Source organism: Xenopus laevis, chromosome 6L, assembly GCF_017654675.1.
Source record: "Xenopus laevis strain J_2021 chromosome 6L, Xenopus_laevis_v10.1, whole genome shotgun sequence".
NCBI classification, from domain to species: domain Eukaryota; kingdom Metazoa; phylum Chordata; class Amphibia; order Anura; family Pipidae; genus Xenopus; species Xenopus laevis.
Genome location: NC_054381.1, coordinates 88,180,269 through 88,195,314, shown reverse-complemented (window position 1 = coordinate 88,195,314; position 15,046 = coordinate 88,180,269).

Genomic DNA, 15,046 nt, shown 5'->3' with positions numbered 1-15,046 from the left:
CAGTCTGAAGATTACTGGATCCTGAAAAATGGCCAGATTTGTAAAAACCCTAAGTGTATCTCAAGTGTTGTATGCTATGTGATATAGAATACTATGTTATGGATATAAAGGCCCGATGTAAGATTTTTTCATTTCTATAATCTTCTTCTTTAAACTTTGTCTACAGCAGGGTTGTACTTAAATACATTGTTTTTTCCTGAATTGTAGTATATGCATCTCGGTGACAAAATGTGTGAAGGTTTACGATATTAAAAGCTTTGTGAACACACTACTTTTCTGCAGAATTTTGAATTATATGGCTCAGCTATTCTTGATCAATAAAAATAGTACAGACAGGTAAATATCTTAAAAAATATCCAGGGAGGCTAGCAAAGCAGCCAATATGTTATCATATAGAGAAACTCACTATATTGAGCTCCCTGCTGCCTAGAAAGTGTTATTTTCAATGGCTAAATTAAAAAGCAAAACACACACAAGACTTTTTATGGTTATTATTCAAACAATTTGAAATGACCAAGTCTGTAAACTGAACTTGTCTGCATTGTCAATATGTCTATACATACTCATTACATCATTTAATATATTTCATAGGTCTGCTAGACAGAAATCTATGAATTACTCGCAAGTACTATATTACACCAATGACATCTGTACTATACAGACACAGAGAGAGCACCACGGCTAGAGCCTACTGAGATGGATCATTCATTAAAACTATTTGCATCTCTGCCCCTGAACAAGCTTTTGCTTTTCTAAATATGAGCAAGCCTGGGAATAAATAAACAGCTTGTTTCCAGTTCAAAAGGACAACCTGGTTTTAAAGGAGAAGTAAAGATTAACTAAAGAAGTAGACTAGAAATGCTATTTATTACGTTTTTGGCTTCTGTACAAGCCCAAGGCAACCGCAGTGAAGGTCTGTGTCTCAAAATATGCCCAGTAGCTCCCCAACTTCTTGTCTGCTGATTTCTTAGCACTTAGTGCTGCTGTCACTTACTGAGCTTAGGGACATAGTCAAAATATACAGTATATACAGAATAGAAATGTCACAATATTAGGCTAAATAATAATGAATACATATAATTATTACATGGTAGCACAGACACCAATGCAACTAGCATCAGAATTTAATAATCAGCCCTGTAGCACAAGCTACAATATAATAATATAATAAACTGTAATATATCAACCTCATTTCTGCTTGATAATTTGTTACGATCCCTAAGATTAGCTTCTCAACAGCTGCTCAGAGCCCTCTGAACATGTGAGCGTCACAGACACTTTTCAAGATGGTGATCCCCTGTGACAAGTATGAAGTCCAGGATTATTGCTGCTATTGAGAAGCTGAAACTTTAGGCCAGGAGTGGTCATACTTTACTAATGCGAGGTCTACTCTTAGTCATGATTTCCCATTATGATCTACATCCATAAAAGTTTTGTTATCATTGAATATTTGTTAAATGAATATTTAACAAATTACTATTTCTTATGTAACCTTAACATAATAAATATCTGAATGAAAAGAATGAAATATGAGGGTAATTTAGACAAGCAGTTTGTTGACAGTGTCTTGAGATATACTGATCATTAGCTAAAGGTCTACTGGTAGATCCTGATCTACCTTTTGAGCACCCCTGCTTTAGGCTGGTGCAATAAATTCTGTATATAAAATAAGGCATTTTTAGCCATATTAATTTTTAGGATTTAGTTCTCCTTTAACGGTCTGTCTAAGCTGCTCCTATACAAGCTACCATATGGATTTGAATACTGGCCTGTAGTATGTGTCTGTTTATGTGAGTGCCATAGAATATACATTATGTTAATCCCCTACTTCATCATATTTATGTTATTTTCCTTGACCTACGGTGGCCAAAACTTAAATGTATCCAATACATCAGCCATAGGCCAAGCTGAAGGATATTTTCATCCATTTTATAATATTTACACATGGATTGATTGGCAATACCTAGAGGTAGTACTCACTTAGAGGGGAACACGTCTCTAGAGCTAGAAGGATGTTCACAGTGGTGCTTTATTTCAGGAATCTTGCTATCTCTGAACCTAATTGAGTCCTTATGCTGAGGGGGTATGTACCCTTCTAGCCCTCTTTTTCAGTTTCGCCACTCTAGCCACTTGTCAGACCCCTCCCCTTGCCCAGGGGATGTCACTGTGCATGAACATGGGGGAGCGAGGTAGCCCACTGGGTTGCCTAGGGTTCCTGGTTGACTTGGCCCACCCCTGACCCTGATCCTATCTCTTACTTCAAATGAGCTCCTAGAGTGAGTCCTAGAGTGAGTCAAAGAGACAAAACCACATGGTGACATTCCTTTTAAAGACACCTGAAACCCTTCCCCTCCCCACTCTGAACTTTAAAGTGTAAGCCACTGATTGATTAGAATTGGTACAAAAGGCTTTGCTTATACAACACTGAATCTGGATTTTGGATAAAGAGAGTGAACAAGTCATTCATTTTTGGTACCGCTGCATTTGTAGCCATACATGAAACACCACAAATTAAAAAAAAAAAAAAAACTATTTTACTTGATCAGAACACTTTTTAAACTATAACAAAAAAATAGTTTGACAAACCCTATCCAAATAGATCAATACAGGTATGTATCTGTATTTGTTATCAGGAAACCCTTTATCCAGAAAGCTATGAATTAGGGAATGGCCGTCTCCCATAGACTCCATTTTATTCAAATAATCCAATTTTTAAAAAAACAATTAAATTTTTCTCTGTGCTCCTTTCATTTTGACAAAAATATCTCACATGGCAATAAATTTCCTTCATCACCTCCTCTCCCCTTATTACCCCTGCTCACCTCTGCCTGTCCCATTGATACACAAGGACCAACTGACAACTGCCTTCTCCCTTGCTGTAGAAGCTTGCAATGGCCTCTCGGCATCACTCCACCTCTGCAACATTATTTGACTAGCTCCTCCTCACTTGATTGGCTGTTTCCATTTAACCAGAAGAACAATATCAGTATGCTCAAGAGATGTTGCTTTAATATCCTTTCTTTCCCACCCTACTGGGCCCCCAGAAACTTGAGCAACTCCTTCAGTAGGTCCAGCTCCCACTATGTGACCTGTTTTTCAACAATGGAATCCTGACTTTTTTCACCAATCTTTCTCTGGTTGTCTCTACAGATCCTACTGGTGACCATCTGGAAGCTCCAAACAGTCCTTGTATCCCTGATCCCTGATCGCTGGACTTAGGACCAATGTCCTCCTTACCCATCCTGTCTCCATCTTACATCACCTTCCAAACCCCCCCTACCCTGCAGCTAGGGCTGTGCTGTCTGCTTTAGGTTCCTTCTATTGTCCTCCTGTTTCGATCCATCTGCCTATCCTGGGGCTGGGAGACACTGGGGCTCATTTATTAACGCAGCGCAGCGCTAAAAAGAGCGCAGTGGCCAGACATTTGCCCAGCGCATGCGAGTATTTAATAATGTAGCGCACGATACCTTAACAGTGCAATTTGTGCGCTAATGTAGACACAAGACAGGTGCGACGTGTGAAACTGCGTATCAGCTGTCGCAGTGCTTATAATAAATTGTGCGCACAGGAAGATACCGCAAAGGTAAGGATTAGTTGTGCTCATGTATGAATGCGCTGCTTTAATTAGTTGCGTCACATATTGCGCATATTGCGTTCACTTAGACGCATCTGCATTTGTTTCTGTGCTAATATTTGTTTGGTTGCAAAGGTGTTTAGCCTACCTGATACCCTTAAAGGAACCTTGGTCAATATAAACATGTTGGGTGGAAGGCGTGGTTAATATGCACTTTACAAGGGTTGTTCATCTTGAATATACTAGCGCAGCTGGGCAGGAATGCGCATTTTGAAGAGCGTTACTATTTACGCCACGAAGAGGCAGGCGTAAAAATTGTGGTGCTGTTGCCCGGGTGCAGTTTTGCACATATACAGACGCAAATCTGCGACGGCCGCAGTGCAAGCGCATTGTAGCCACGCCCACAGCCACGCCCCTAACAACCACGGCATCGTTTGCGACATAAATGCCCAATCTTTTGCGCAATGCGCATAAACAAAACCATCGCAAAAGCTCTGTGTTATGCGCAATATCACGCAAATATATTAGCGATCACGCTTGTGATGGCGCAGACAACCTTTTGCGTCCACTTATGCGCTGCGCTGCTTTAATAAATGAGCCCCACTGTGTCACACTGTCCCTCTTCTCAGCCACACACTACATTCCTCTTTGTCTCTGCCTGCACTGTCCTTACTTTCAACCCAGGTGCCATACTTGTACTCTCTCTTTCCTTAGCCTTCATCACCCCCAGTCCCTGCAGCATCCCCAGGTCTGCAACTCTCCTCTTTCAGCTATGGTGTTCTCTCCCACTTGCACTGGAGCACTCGAATGGAGCTGCTTGACTCTGCTCTCACCAGTTCTTGCTGGTTTGCTCTCCAACCCCCTACTTTTACCAGCCTCAGACCCACAGCCACCTACTCCCTGGCCTCTTTTAACATCTTATAACTCTTCTACCAACTTCAAGAAACAACAGTGTACACTGTCCTGTCCTTAATCCTAACCCTTTAATTGCCCTAATGAGTCTAATGCAGAACTCGGTTATAAAGTGAACTCCAAAGAGCAAAATGTATACATTACTATGATGAGAGTGAATCTAATAGTGTGCAATGCTTACCATGCTGTATTTCAATCATAAAGGTCATTAAGTAGTTTTGTAAACTTAGCTTGCCTCCTGTATATAAGTGTAGATACACCTAAACACCTAGGATACTATTTTAACAGGTTATCTAATTATTGAGTAATTTGGCTAACTCATGTCAAATATGCTGACAATGAATCTATATGTATATATTTGGCATCACTCCTAATTAATTTTATAACAGTAATTAATTATCAAAATGACAGCTTTGATATTTCAGATGAGAAATTCAGAGTATTTCTTAAATAAAAATAATGTATTAGAAGAGTGGTAGTCATTTCCAATTGATGTAACTTTTTTAACACTTTTAGACAGCTATCCTCCTTTCATTCAGGTATCTGTAGAGGAGGCAGGTGGCAAATAGCGCTTAGCATTTTTTTTTATTGCATTAACCAACTGAGCTGCCATACTGGGTCTTATATAATTATGTAACAATTATTTAAAAAAAGAGCTTACAACTAAAGTGAAGTCTACTCTTTAATGACATTTGCAGAGAAGGTCTCAGCTGGCACAGAGCTAACATAAATATGTGTATGGTTCAATGACCTTTTCCAAATCTCCTTGTTATCAATGCACAAAACCATAGTGACTGATTTAAAAACCAATACGTTTTAATGAGAGAAGCATGAGCTGAGATACTCCATAGTACAGGCATAATGCATTCCATTAAGTCAAATTTATGAACACAAGTACCAATGCACAGTGCTTTAATGGATGAAATATTTTTCACTCTTTGAACATATTTACAAAGGTACAATACATGCCTGTCCGGCAAAGTACAAAAAGCAATGGCTGCAAGAAAGCCCTGGAATTAAAATCTGCCTTAAGGGAGATTCACTATAGGGTCCATTTATTATGCTGTGTCAAACATTGGAGAAAAACATCACCAGTGATTTTGCCCATAGCAACCAATCAACAATTTGATTTCAACAGTCACCTACAAGTTAGAACAAAAGCAAAGATATAATTGGTTGCTATGGACAACATCACCGGTGATGTTTTCCTCCAATGTCTTACACTGCATGAGGATCCTTAATGTATTCTCTATGGGGAGTTATTGATTACGGGTTTGTGTTTTGATGATATTCATGCAAATCACCACAAATATGTGATCGTATGATCAACATTAATCACAACTTATTTAGATGTAAATTGTAATTGTAAGTGTATGTGTCGAGAATGTATTAAAACTTCATACTAAAAAAGTTGGCCAAAAGTGTATTTTCCTAATTAACAATATTGCATTGCATTCCATTCTTTCTGTAACTTTATATTGCATTCCTTCTTAAATATCATTTCATTTTAGCTGTCTCAGGCCTCAGGTCAGGTCACTGTCCAAATAAACTATCTGATGAAGTGCCCAGCTATGGGGCATGAAACGCGTTAGAATTGTACATCCTCCAATGTTATCTTGATCATGTTATCTTGATCAGTGCCTTGACAGCGGTCTGTGGTTTTGATGTAGTAGCCGGTTAGGAGTGACTGGCATCTCGCGAGAGCAGCGATCGAGCAGGAAGGCACTTTGGTCCGGGTGAGCTCCGTCATTGACGCTCCGTGAGTAGAGCACTGTCCAAATAAACTAGCCTGATAAGCAAATGAATCTCTGATGCAACAGGTTCTTGTGGTGTCACTTCTATTTTCATTGTACAGGGAAATATATGATAAAAGCAGCTCTGTGGCCACTGTTGGATGTAATTAAGCTGTGTCAGTAGACTGCACTCTACATTGTTATGCAGATGATGACATGTTTCTTAAATGAAAAAAAACAGAAGAAACTATAAAGGGAGGACATGGCAAGTATTGTAGCAAAATATAAGCTTTGGACTGATCACTGATTAAAAAAAAAAACACATTTAATTTAAGAATTAGACTGTTATTTTAGCAGCAGTTATAACTGATATAGATATACTTTCTGGAACATAGAATACATTATGGCTGGCCAAAGCACACATATCATTTCATGGCCATTTTGCAATTCTGACAACCATAGCCATCATATTATCTAGATAGCTAGAAAAAGAAAAAAAAATCTTAGTTTTACAGAGGAGAAACCAGCATATCATAATTGCTTATATCTTAATAAGTTTTCTTCAAGCTATTGCATTTACAGTGTGAAACTCAATAGGCTTTTAAAGGCGTAATTATTTATAGAGATGTAAAGTAATATCTGAATATTTCATTAAAAGACTTTTAGACTTTTGCAGCTTATTTGTAAAGGAAAATTGAACCATCTGTTTTAATTTTCATTTCTCTTGTCACATAAATAGTAATTAACAAATCAATGGATAATAATATTTTTGTTTCACTATCTTGTTTTTTCTGACCTCGATTGCTGGTTCTGCCTTACACTAGAGCTTTTCTGGGTGCAAGAGCCCTAAGGTGCACCTTAGGACAAATCCACTGAGAACTTGCCCCACTGGATTTGCTGTCCTCTGCTCCTTGTGCTCTCGGACACTTTAAGAATACAGCCTGATGTTGCTGGAATACAGATCTCGTCAGTCAGCATGATAGACTGGATTTCACAGTCCATCATGCATTAATGCAGGGATGTAGAATTGAATTGACTGACTTATCCAAATCTCAGTATTCTTAGACCACCTATATTAATGTAACAGGGGAACTGTGTGATAACTTGCTGATTATAAGAACTAGTACCACTAGACAAGTAAGCGTCAGGAGCCCTTAGGCTGGTAATAGACTAGAGATTAACAAAATAGCCACATATGATAAGTTGTGTTACATTAATCAGATATTTTTAAGAACAGCAAAGAAACATTCATTTCAAAAACAAGTAAGTAATGAATTGGTTTTCAAGATAAGCACCCTGCAAAGAAATGCCACTCTTCTTATAAGAAACTTGCAATAATAGATAGGGAAGACAAACAACTCAAAACAAGTCTTTTGGGAACTGAAGATTCCAATGTTTAAGAACTGCCTCTGTTAAGTAAATAGTCTCTCTTTCATTTGCAAGGTAACTACCATAGCAGTAAGTCTAGTCTCAGATGGCAAAATGTAATAAATGTGGTAAACATAAAAGATTTGAATGGATAATAAAAAAATACATTTTACAATGTCTTGAATAGTTACTGTGAATATTTATTGTGCATTTTGACCCTCTAAGAGATGGTTACAAGTTACTGGAATGGAAAAAAATACAATGGTCTTGCCACCATATATAATAAAATAAAGTGACGTAACTAGAGGGGGACGCGCTGCCGAGGGGGCCCTGAGGGGGTGCGGGCCCTGTCCCAATCGCACCCCCTGCTCCCCTGGTAGTTACGCCACTGATAAAATATAATAAAAAACGTTTTCATTAAAGGATCCTGTCATCGGAAAACATGTTTTTTTTTCAAAACGCATCAGTTAATAGTGCTTATCCAGCAGAATACTGCACTGAAATCCATTTCTCAAAAGAGCAAACAGATTTTTTTATATTCAATTTTAAAATCTGACATGGGGCTAGACATTTTGTCAATTTCCCAGCTGCCCCTGGTCATGTGACTTGTGCCTGCACTTTAGGAAGAAATGCTTTCTGGCAGGCTGCTGTTTTTCCTTCTCAATGTAACTGAATGTATCTCAGTGAGACATGGGTTTTTACTATTGAGTGTTGTTCTTAGATCTACCAGGCAGTTGTTATCTTGTGTTAGGGAGCTGCTATCTGGTTACCTTCCCATTGTTCTTTTGTTTGGCTGCTGGGGGGAGGGAGGCAGGGGCGCTTCTATAATGAGGCCGCCTGAGAATCTCGCCTCAGGCGGCAAAATGCCGGTTAGTTCAAGGGGCGGCATTTGGACTGCTCTGCTGGCGTGCTGCGGACAAGTTAGAAAAAATTTATATATTCGATGCGTGTAATGCGCCTGCACCGGCGCCTTTCACCGATAGTTGTACTTGTTCCCCTCTGCTGCTGACGGCTGTACTTGCATACTGCTGCTGACGGCTGCCACAGTGCCGCCCTGACTCCTGTATTGTGCCTGTGCGGAGTGCGGTCAGTCAGTGCACGTGCGTCACGTGCTGCGCTCCGCTGCTCCCTGTTCCTGCTCACGTGACGCCGGTGACGTCACTATCTCTAGGGCTGGGTCGCTGGCTTTTGGAGTTTTAGACTGCAGCCTGCAGCAGTGCCTGGATTTGTTGTTGGACTGCCCGTGGTGGCTGGCTGGCTGCTGCATCTGTCTAGGACCAGGTACTGTACTCACTGTACTTACAGAAAAATTAACAAATATTTGTAATAAATAATATAATAGTTGTACTGCCCCTGTCTGTCTGTTATTTGAATTCCACTCCCACTGTGTGTGTGTCATCAAAAAGTCAAGGCTTAAGTTTAAAAAAAAAAAAGTTTAAAAAAGTTAAAAAATTTAAAAAAAAATTGATTTTTTTTTTTAAAAAAAAGATGTATGTTCCCTGGTTAATACATAAAGACGAAATTCAACATTTTTGTGGAAATTAAGGGGGAAATTTACTAAAAGGCAAAGTGGCTAACGCTAGTGAAAATTCGCCAGCATGACGCCATTTTGGCACTTTGCCTATTTACTAACGGGTGCTGGCGTAAATTCGCCAGCTGAAGTTGCACTCTGAAAAAGGAACGTAATTCACTAATTTGCAGATTTTACTTAACGTTACCTCTTGCGCCAGACTTGACTTCGCCAGCTCAGACCAGGCGACGTTTACATTTTTAAACACATAAGAAAGGCATTGTGTGTGGCGTGGCTTGGGGCGTGGCACAAGGGGGCGCATTGCCATACTTTCGCCTCAGGCAGCAGAAAGGCCAGAATCACCCCTGGAGGGAGGGATGGGTGATATCACTCCAACTTGCAGTACAGCAGTAAAGAGTGATTGAAGTTTATCAGAGCACAAGTCACATGACTTGGGGCAGCTGGGAAATAGACAATATGTCTAGCCCCATGTCAGATTTCAAAATTGAATATAAAAAAGTCTGTTTGCTTTTTTGAGAAATGGATTTCAGTGCAGAATTCTGCTGGAGCAGAATATTAACTGATTCATTTTGAAAACATTTTTTTTCCCATGACAGTATCCCTTTAAGATGTTTTTTTACCTTCACTGCACACTATTGCAAACTATTATATTTGCAATTGCTATCCTACTTTCGCGTGAGGGGCAAAGGGTTTGCAAAAGAAAAATTCTTTGCATTGTGAACATTAATTCAAATTGTGAACTATTTTTCCGTTAGCGACCAATATTACATTCACCCATAAGTTTGCCCAGGAGCAGTAACTCATAGCAGCCAACAAGATCAATGCCTTTTAACAGGTGACCAGTAAATACTGCCTGCTGATTGGTTGCTATGGTTTACTGCACCGTGGCAAACTTAGTGGGGTTCATTTATAAACACTGGTCAAATTTGCACATGTGCAGTAACCCATGGTAACCAAGCATTGATTAACTTTTTTTCAGCAGGTTGAACAGTAAAAGCAGACATCTGATTGGTTTCCATAGGTTACTGTCCAGGTGCACATTTGCCCAGCGTTTATAAATGACCCCCATAGTCTTTTATAAAATAACCCCTTTTGTTACTATTAGGGATTCTAACTAGCAGAAATTAAAAGAAAGCCAATATCAGCATAGGATCAGCAACGAAGGTGGGCTTTTTTGTTATTTGCAATTTAACCCTCTGATATTTGCTTTGTGGAACCTGCAGACATAAGGTATTGGACCTGTTATCCAGAATACTCGGAACCTGGGGGTTTTCAGATAATGGATCTTTTCATAATTTGGATCTTTATAGATTAAGTCTACTAGAAAAGGATGTAAACATTATATAACCCCAATAAGCTGGTTTTGCTTTCAAAAAGATCTTGGTTTCAGATATGGGAATCAAGTACAAGGTACTGTTTGATTACTGCAGAGAAAAAGGAAATCATTTTTAAAATTTGGATTATTATATTATAATGGAGTCTATAGGAGATGGCCATTCTGTAATTCGGAACTTCTGGATAATGGCTTTCCGTATAATGGATCCCATACCTGTACATGAAATAGAGTCACTTATATTTTTGTATGTTTTTATGTACCTGTGATGCATAGTATACTATACTGTAGGAATGGCATGTGTCCCCTGGCACACCTCTGCAGTGTTAAAATATATATATAAACACACAAATACAAGAGTCCTCTGCACTCAACTCATTATCAATATATTTAAGACAGAGACCTTTTGTGCATACTGCTACTGAAAAATGCCTTACCCTTTAAACAAAACAGGGATTGTTTGTCCATATATTGCAATATATTTAAGCTGGCCAACTACGTCAAAGTCATCCCATATCTGGCCAGTCCTATGCTCAATTTTCATCTGATTCATTAAGAATTATATTGCTTCATTATACATTTTACAAAGGGACTAAGTTTTACCTGCAATTTACTAGCTGCTTACAAAGTAAAACTCCCAAACTTGGCTGCCCAAGTTAGACACCAGTGGGATCACCTGACTATAGTTGGGAAGGGTGGGAGCTGCAACATGGAGCTGGTCACTGCTCCTATATAACTGTAACAAACAAGGGAAAGTTGTGCTCACCACTAATTTTTAAAACCATTAGGCGGGGGTGCAATGAGGCTGTGACCACAAAATACCTATAGACAAATACAAGAGTCCTCTGCACTCAACCCATTATATATTTATGACAGAGACATTTTGTGCATACTGCTACTGAAAAATGCCTTACCCTTTAAACAAAACAGGGATTGTTTGTCCATATATTGCAATAAATTTAAGATGGCCAACTACGTCAAAAAAATGTATAATGAAGCAATATAATTCTTAATGAATCAGATGAAAACAGAGTCCTCATTAGCACACATCACTGTAATAAAATAGTATGAGCTTCAGGCAAGAGTCTTGGTCTGAATTCATTATACGACTCAAGTGAATGTGCCAATTAAATTAGCAGAGGTAGATAACAATGTATGATTCTGCTGTTTGCAGACAGGGACTGGACTCTTGGTAGTAAATATGAAAGAATACTGCAAATTGCAAACCACAAACTAATGTTACCTCTGAAGCTTGCAGGTTACCTCAGCTCCGTAATTGGTGGCTTCACATAAGTATGCCATACTATTGGTGGCTTCACACTGATGCCATACTAGTTACTTATTGATGAGGTATTCCAAAGGCTACAATGCTGTCAGTAGTCCCTACAATGTTCTAACAATTGCTGAAACTGGCACTGGGACACTGGTTGGAGTGTGAAGCATATGAGCCAGCTGGAACTCTGCAGCACTTGCATTTCCACATGATGTGTCTACATTGGGCGATTGCTTGATTGGCCTCAACTGTACAAAATCTAAATAAATTTTCAGTGGTTAGCACTTCTGCCTTACCCTTGCCTGAATGGGGTTCTTGGCTTGGCACTATCTGCAAGGAGTTTGTTTGCCTGTGTGGGTTTCCTACCACATTCCATAAATATATAGGCAGGTTAATTGGCTCCTGATGGAATTGAAACCAGAGTGTGTGTGTTGTGTGAATGTGATAGGGAACTTAGATTATAAACTCTACTGGGGCAGGGACTGATGTGAATGATGAACAATCTCTGTGAAGTGCTGTGTACATATTTCAGCACAGCGTAACTAAGGGATGATAATAAATGTATATTGTACTGTCATAGCATGGATTACCATGCCATGGGCCAAATTCAATTCAGTGAGAAAATGGCTATCATGTACGTGATTCGATTTTAGATGTTATTCAATTCAGGAAAAGCTAATCTCACATTTTATCAAATAAAAAACTCTGTTGAAATCTTTGGGAAAAAACTGGAACTGAATTTGGAGAAAAGTTTTTTTTTCTCCTTGAATTGAATTCCATCCATGAGTTTTCACATAATGGTGAGAAAAAGTTTATCTCATGCTTTATCGTGTGAAAAGTCATGGATGAGATTCAATTTAAGGAGCAAAAACCTTTTTACAAATTCAGTTCCATTTTTTCCTATAGACTTCAATATAGTTTTTACGTGAAAAGTCAAAAAAAAACTTAAGTGAAAATTCCATTGAAGTCTAGGGGAAAAACTGGAACTGAATTTGCAGAAAAGTTTTTTCTCCTTGAATTGAATCCCATCCATGACTTTTCACGTGATAAACTAGGAGGTAACTTTTTCTCACTGAATTACATCTGGAAGTATAAATATAGTGAAAATGGTGAAGTTAGAGATCAGTCCGCTAGAGTGAAATTCTTCCACTCTTCATTCATTTCTATGGGTTTTTGAAAGGCGTAGTTATCAAAGGATGAACTTTCACTTTCACCCATTGATAAATACTCTTTTAAATCCTATAGAAATGAATGGAGAGTGGCACAATTTCACTCTAGAGGACTATGGCAATCTCTAACTTCACTCTTTGATAAATATAGCCCATGGACTAGATATGATTTGAGATGCTATTTAATTCAGCAAAACATATCCCACTTTGGGCCAGATTTAATTCAGTGAGATAAAATTATCAGTTGATCCAATGAAAAGGCATGGACGAAATTCAATTTGAGGAGATAAAACTTTCTGCAAATTCAGTTTCACTTTTTCCCCATAGACTTCAAAAGAGTTTTTACACGATAAACCATGAGATACGTTTTTCTGAATTGAATTGCATCTCAAATTGAATCTCATTCACGTGATAAACCCTTTTCTCACTGAATTGAATCTGACCCTTTTACAGAAAATAACAAGGCCAGTCCTATTCTAAAACCAATTTTTACTAGTATAGAAGAATAACGTGGCAGTATATCAGAAACATATTTGGATAGTAAAAAAAAGGGTGTCTTGTAACACTGTAGCTTGAATTTTATGAAAGAAATAGGTAAAAAAAAACTTTACATATATATTAGGTAGAAGGTGCTAAATAATATATGCAAGAATGCAAAAATACAGTATATCTCCAGATTCTGCTCCAGATCCTCATAATCTGTTTCAGGGTTTTTTCTTAAAGTTAGCGTTAGGGATGAGTGTGGATAATCACATTCTAATGCTGTGTTTGTTTAGACAGATGGACAGATGATATGGATATTTTGAACAGATGGACTGTAATTTGATCAGATCACAGTATGTCCTGTTGAAACTGACCTCTAAGGTGAAATACATATTAGACAGTCAGCAGTATGGTTGAAATCAGCTGCTTGACCAAAGTCTACAGGACAAATATATTAAAATCTTAAGATTGGGTTTTCTTCTGTGATATAGAATTCTTTGTTGGATTTGAGGTTTCCAAACTCAAATGTTGGTCATTTATCAAATATTTATATTTATCAAAAACAATCTCAAACATTCATCAACTAAAATCTGGCTAACATCTTTAAACAGCCAAATGAGTTGTTTATTCAACATTTAAACTGTTTCAGTTTTCACGTTTTTGAAGCAGTTGAATTGGTAAAAATGAATGTAAAATGGCATTTAAGTTGTGTGATTTAAAAAAAAATATATATCATTTATTTGTTATATGCTAGTGATCTAGAAAAATCACACTTTTAAATCATATGTCAAGCAGGTCTGTTTTTCCTAAGGAAAGCATTTTTTGTAAAAACATCTCTTTGCTTCTCAGATGTATTATATTGGAAAAAATTGAAAGTGGCATATATGCTAGGGTTGAATTTTAAATGTAAATATAGTTTTGTATCCTTCTGAGGAAAAGATTTGCTTGAATACAGAATAATGCATTTCTGAAGGGATAAATTATTTGCTGGTGTGTAATTCAATTTTTCAAAATCGTGTATACAAGACACATATTGGGCACTCTGTATTCCCAGGACATCAATTTACCCTACATGTTATTATAATAAACATTAATGTATTAACATCCTGGAATATAGGGGAGATCAAAAATATAGTTATTTCATTTTTAGCAAAGATTTTGTAGTGGACCCTTCATCAGACATCTCCAGTCAGTAACCTATGTCCTAAGGGAGGGAGGTTTGCCTAAAGGCCCAGGGGTAGTGTGATAAGTTTTGATCCTTATTTTTTGGAGGATGGAGCACGTGGCTTATCTTTTTTGTCTGTGCCTTTTATCATGGGTGCATGTGTTTGGGAGCTTAAAGCAGAAAACCCCAGTACCCAGTTCTGAGCACTAAGGTGACCATGAAACAGGGGCCCCTTGCATGAGCTTCAGGTAGTCGATGTCAGCTCTATCATAGCACACTCCTAGGAGATTGTGAGATGGATAAACCATCTAAGAAATAGCAGTATTTCAATCCACCAAGAAGAAGGTGTGTGATGCGTTCCTCAAGAAAAACCTGCCTAAGCTTAAGGGACTCAGGATGTCAACTTTAAGAGACTTGTCAGTGAAACTATTCTTTCACAGTTTATACCTTTGAAAAATCCCTTATTCTTTGCAATATCACTCACCAAGAGTGTTCATGTACTCTT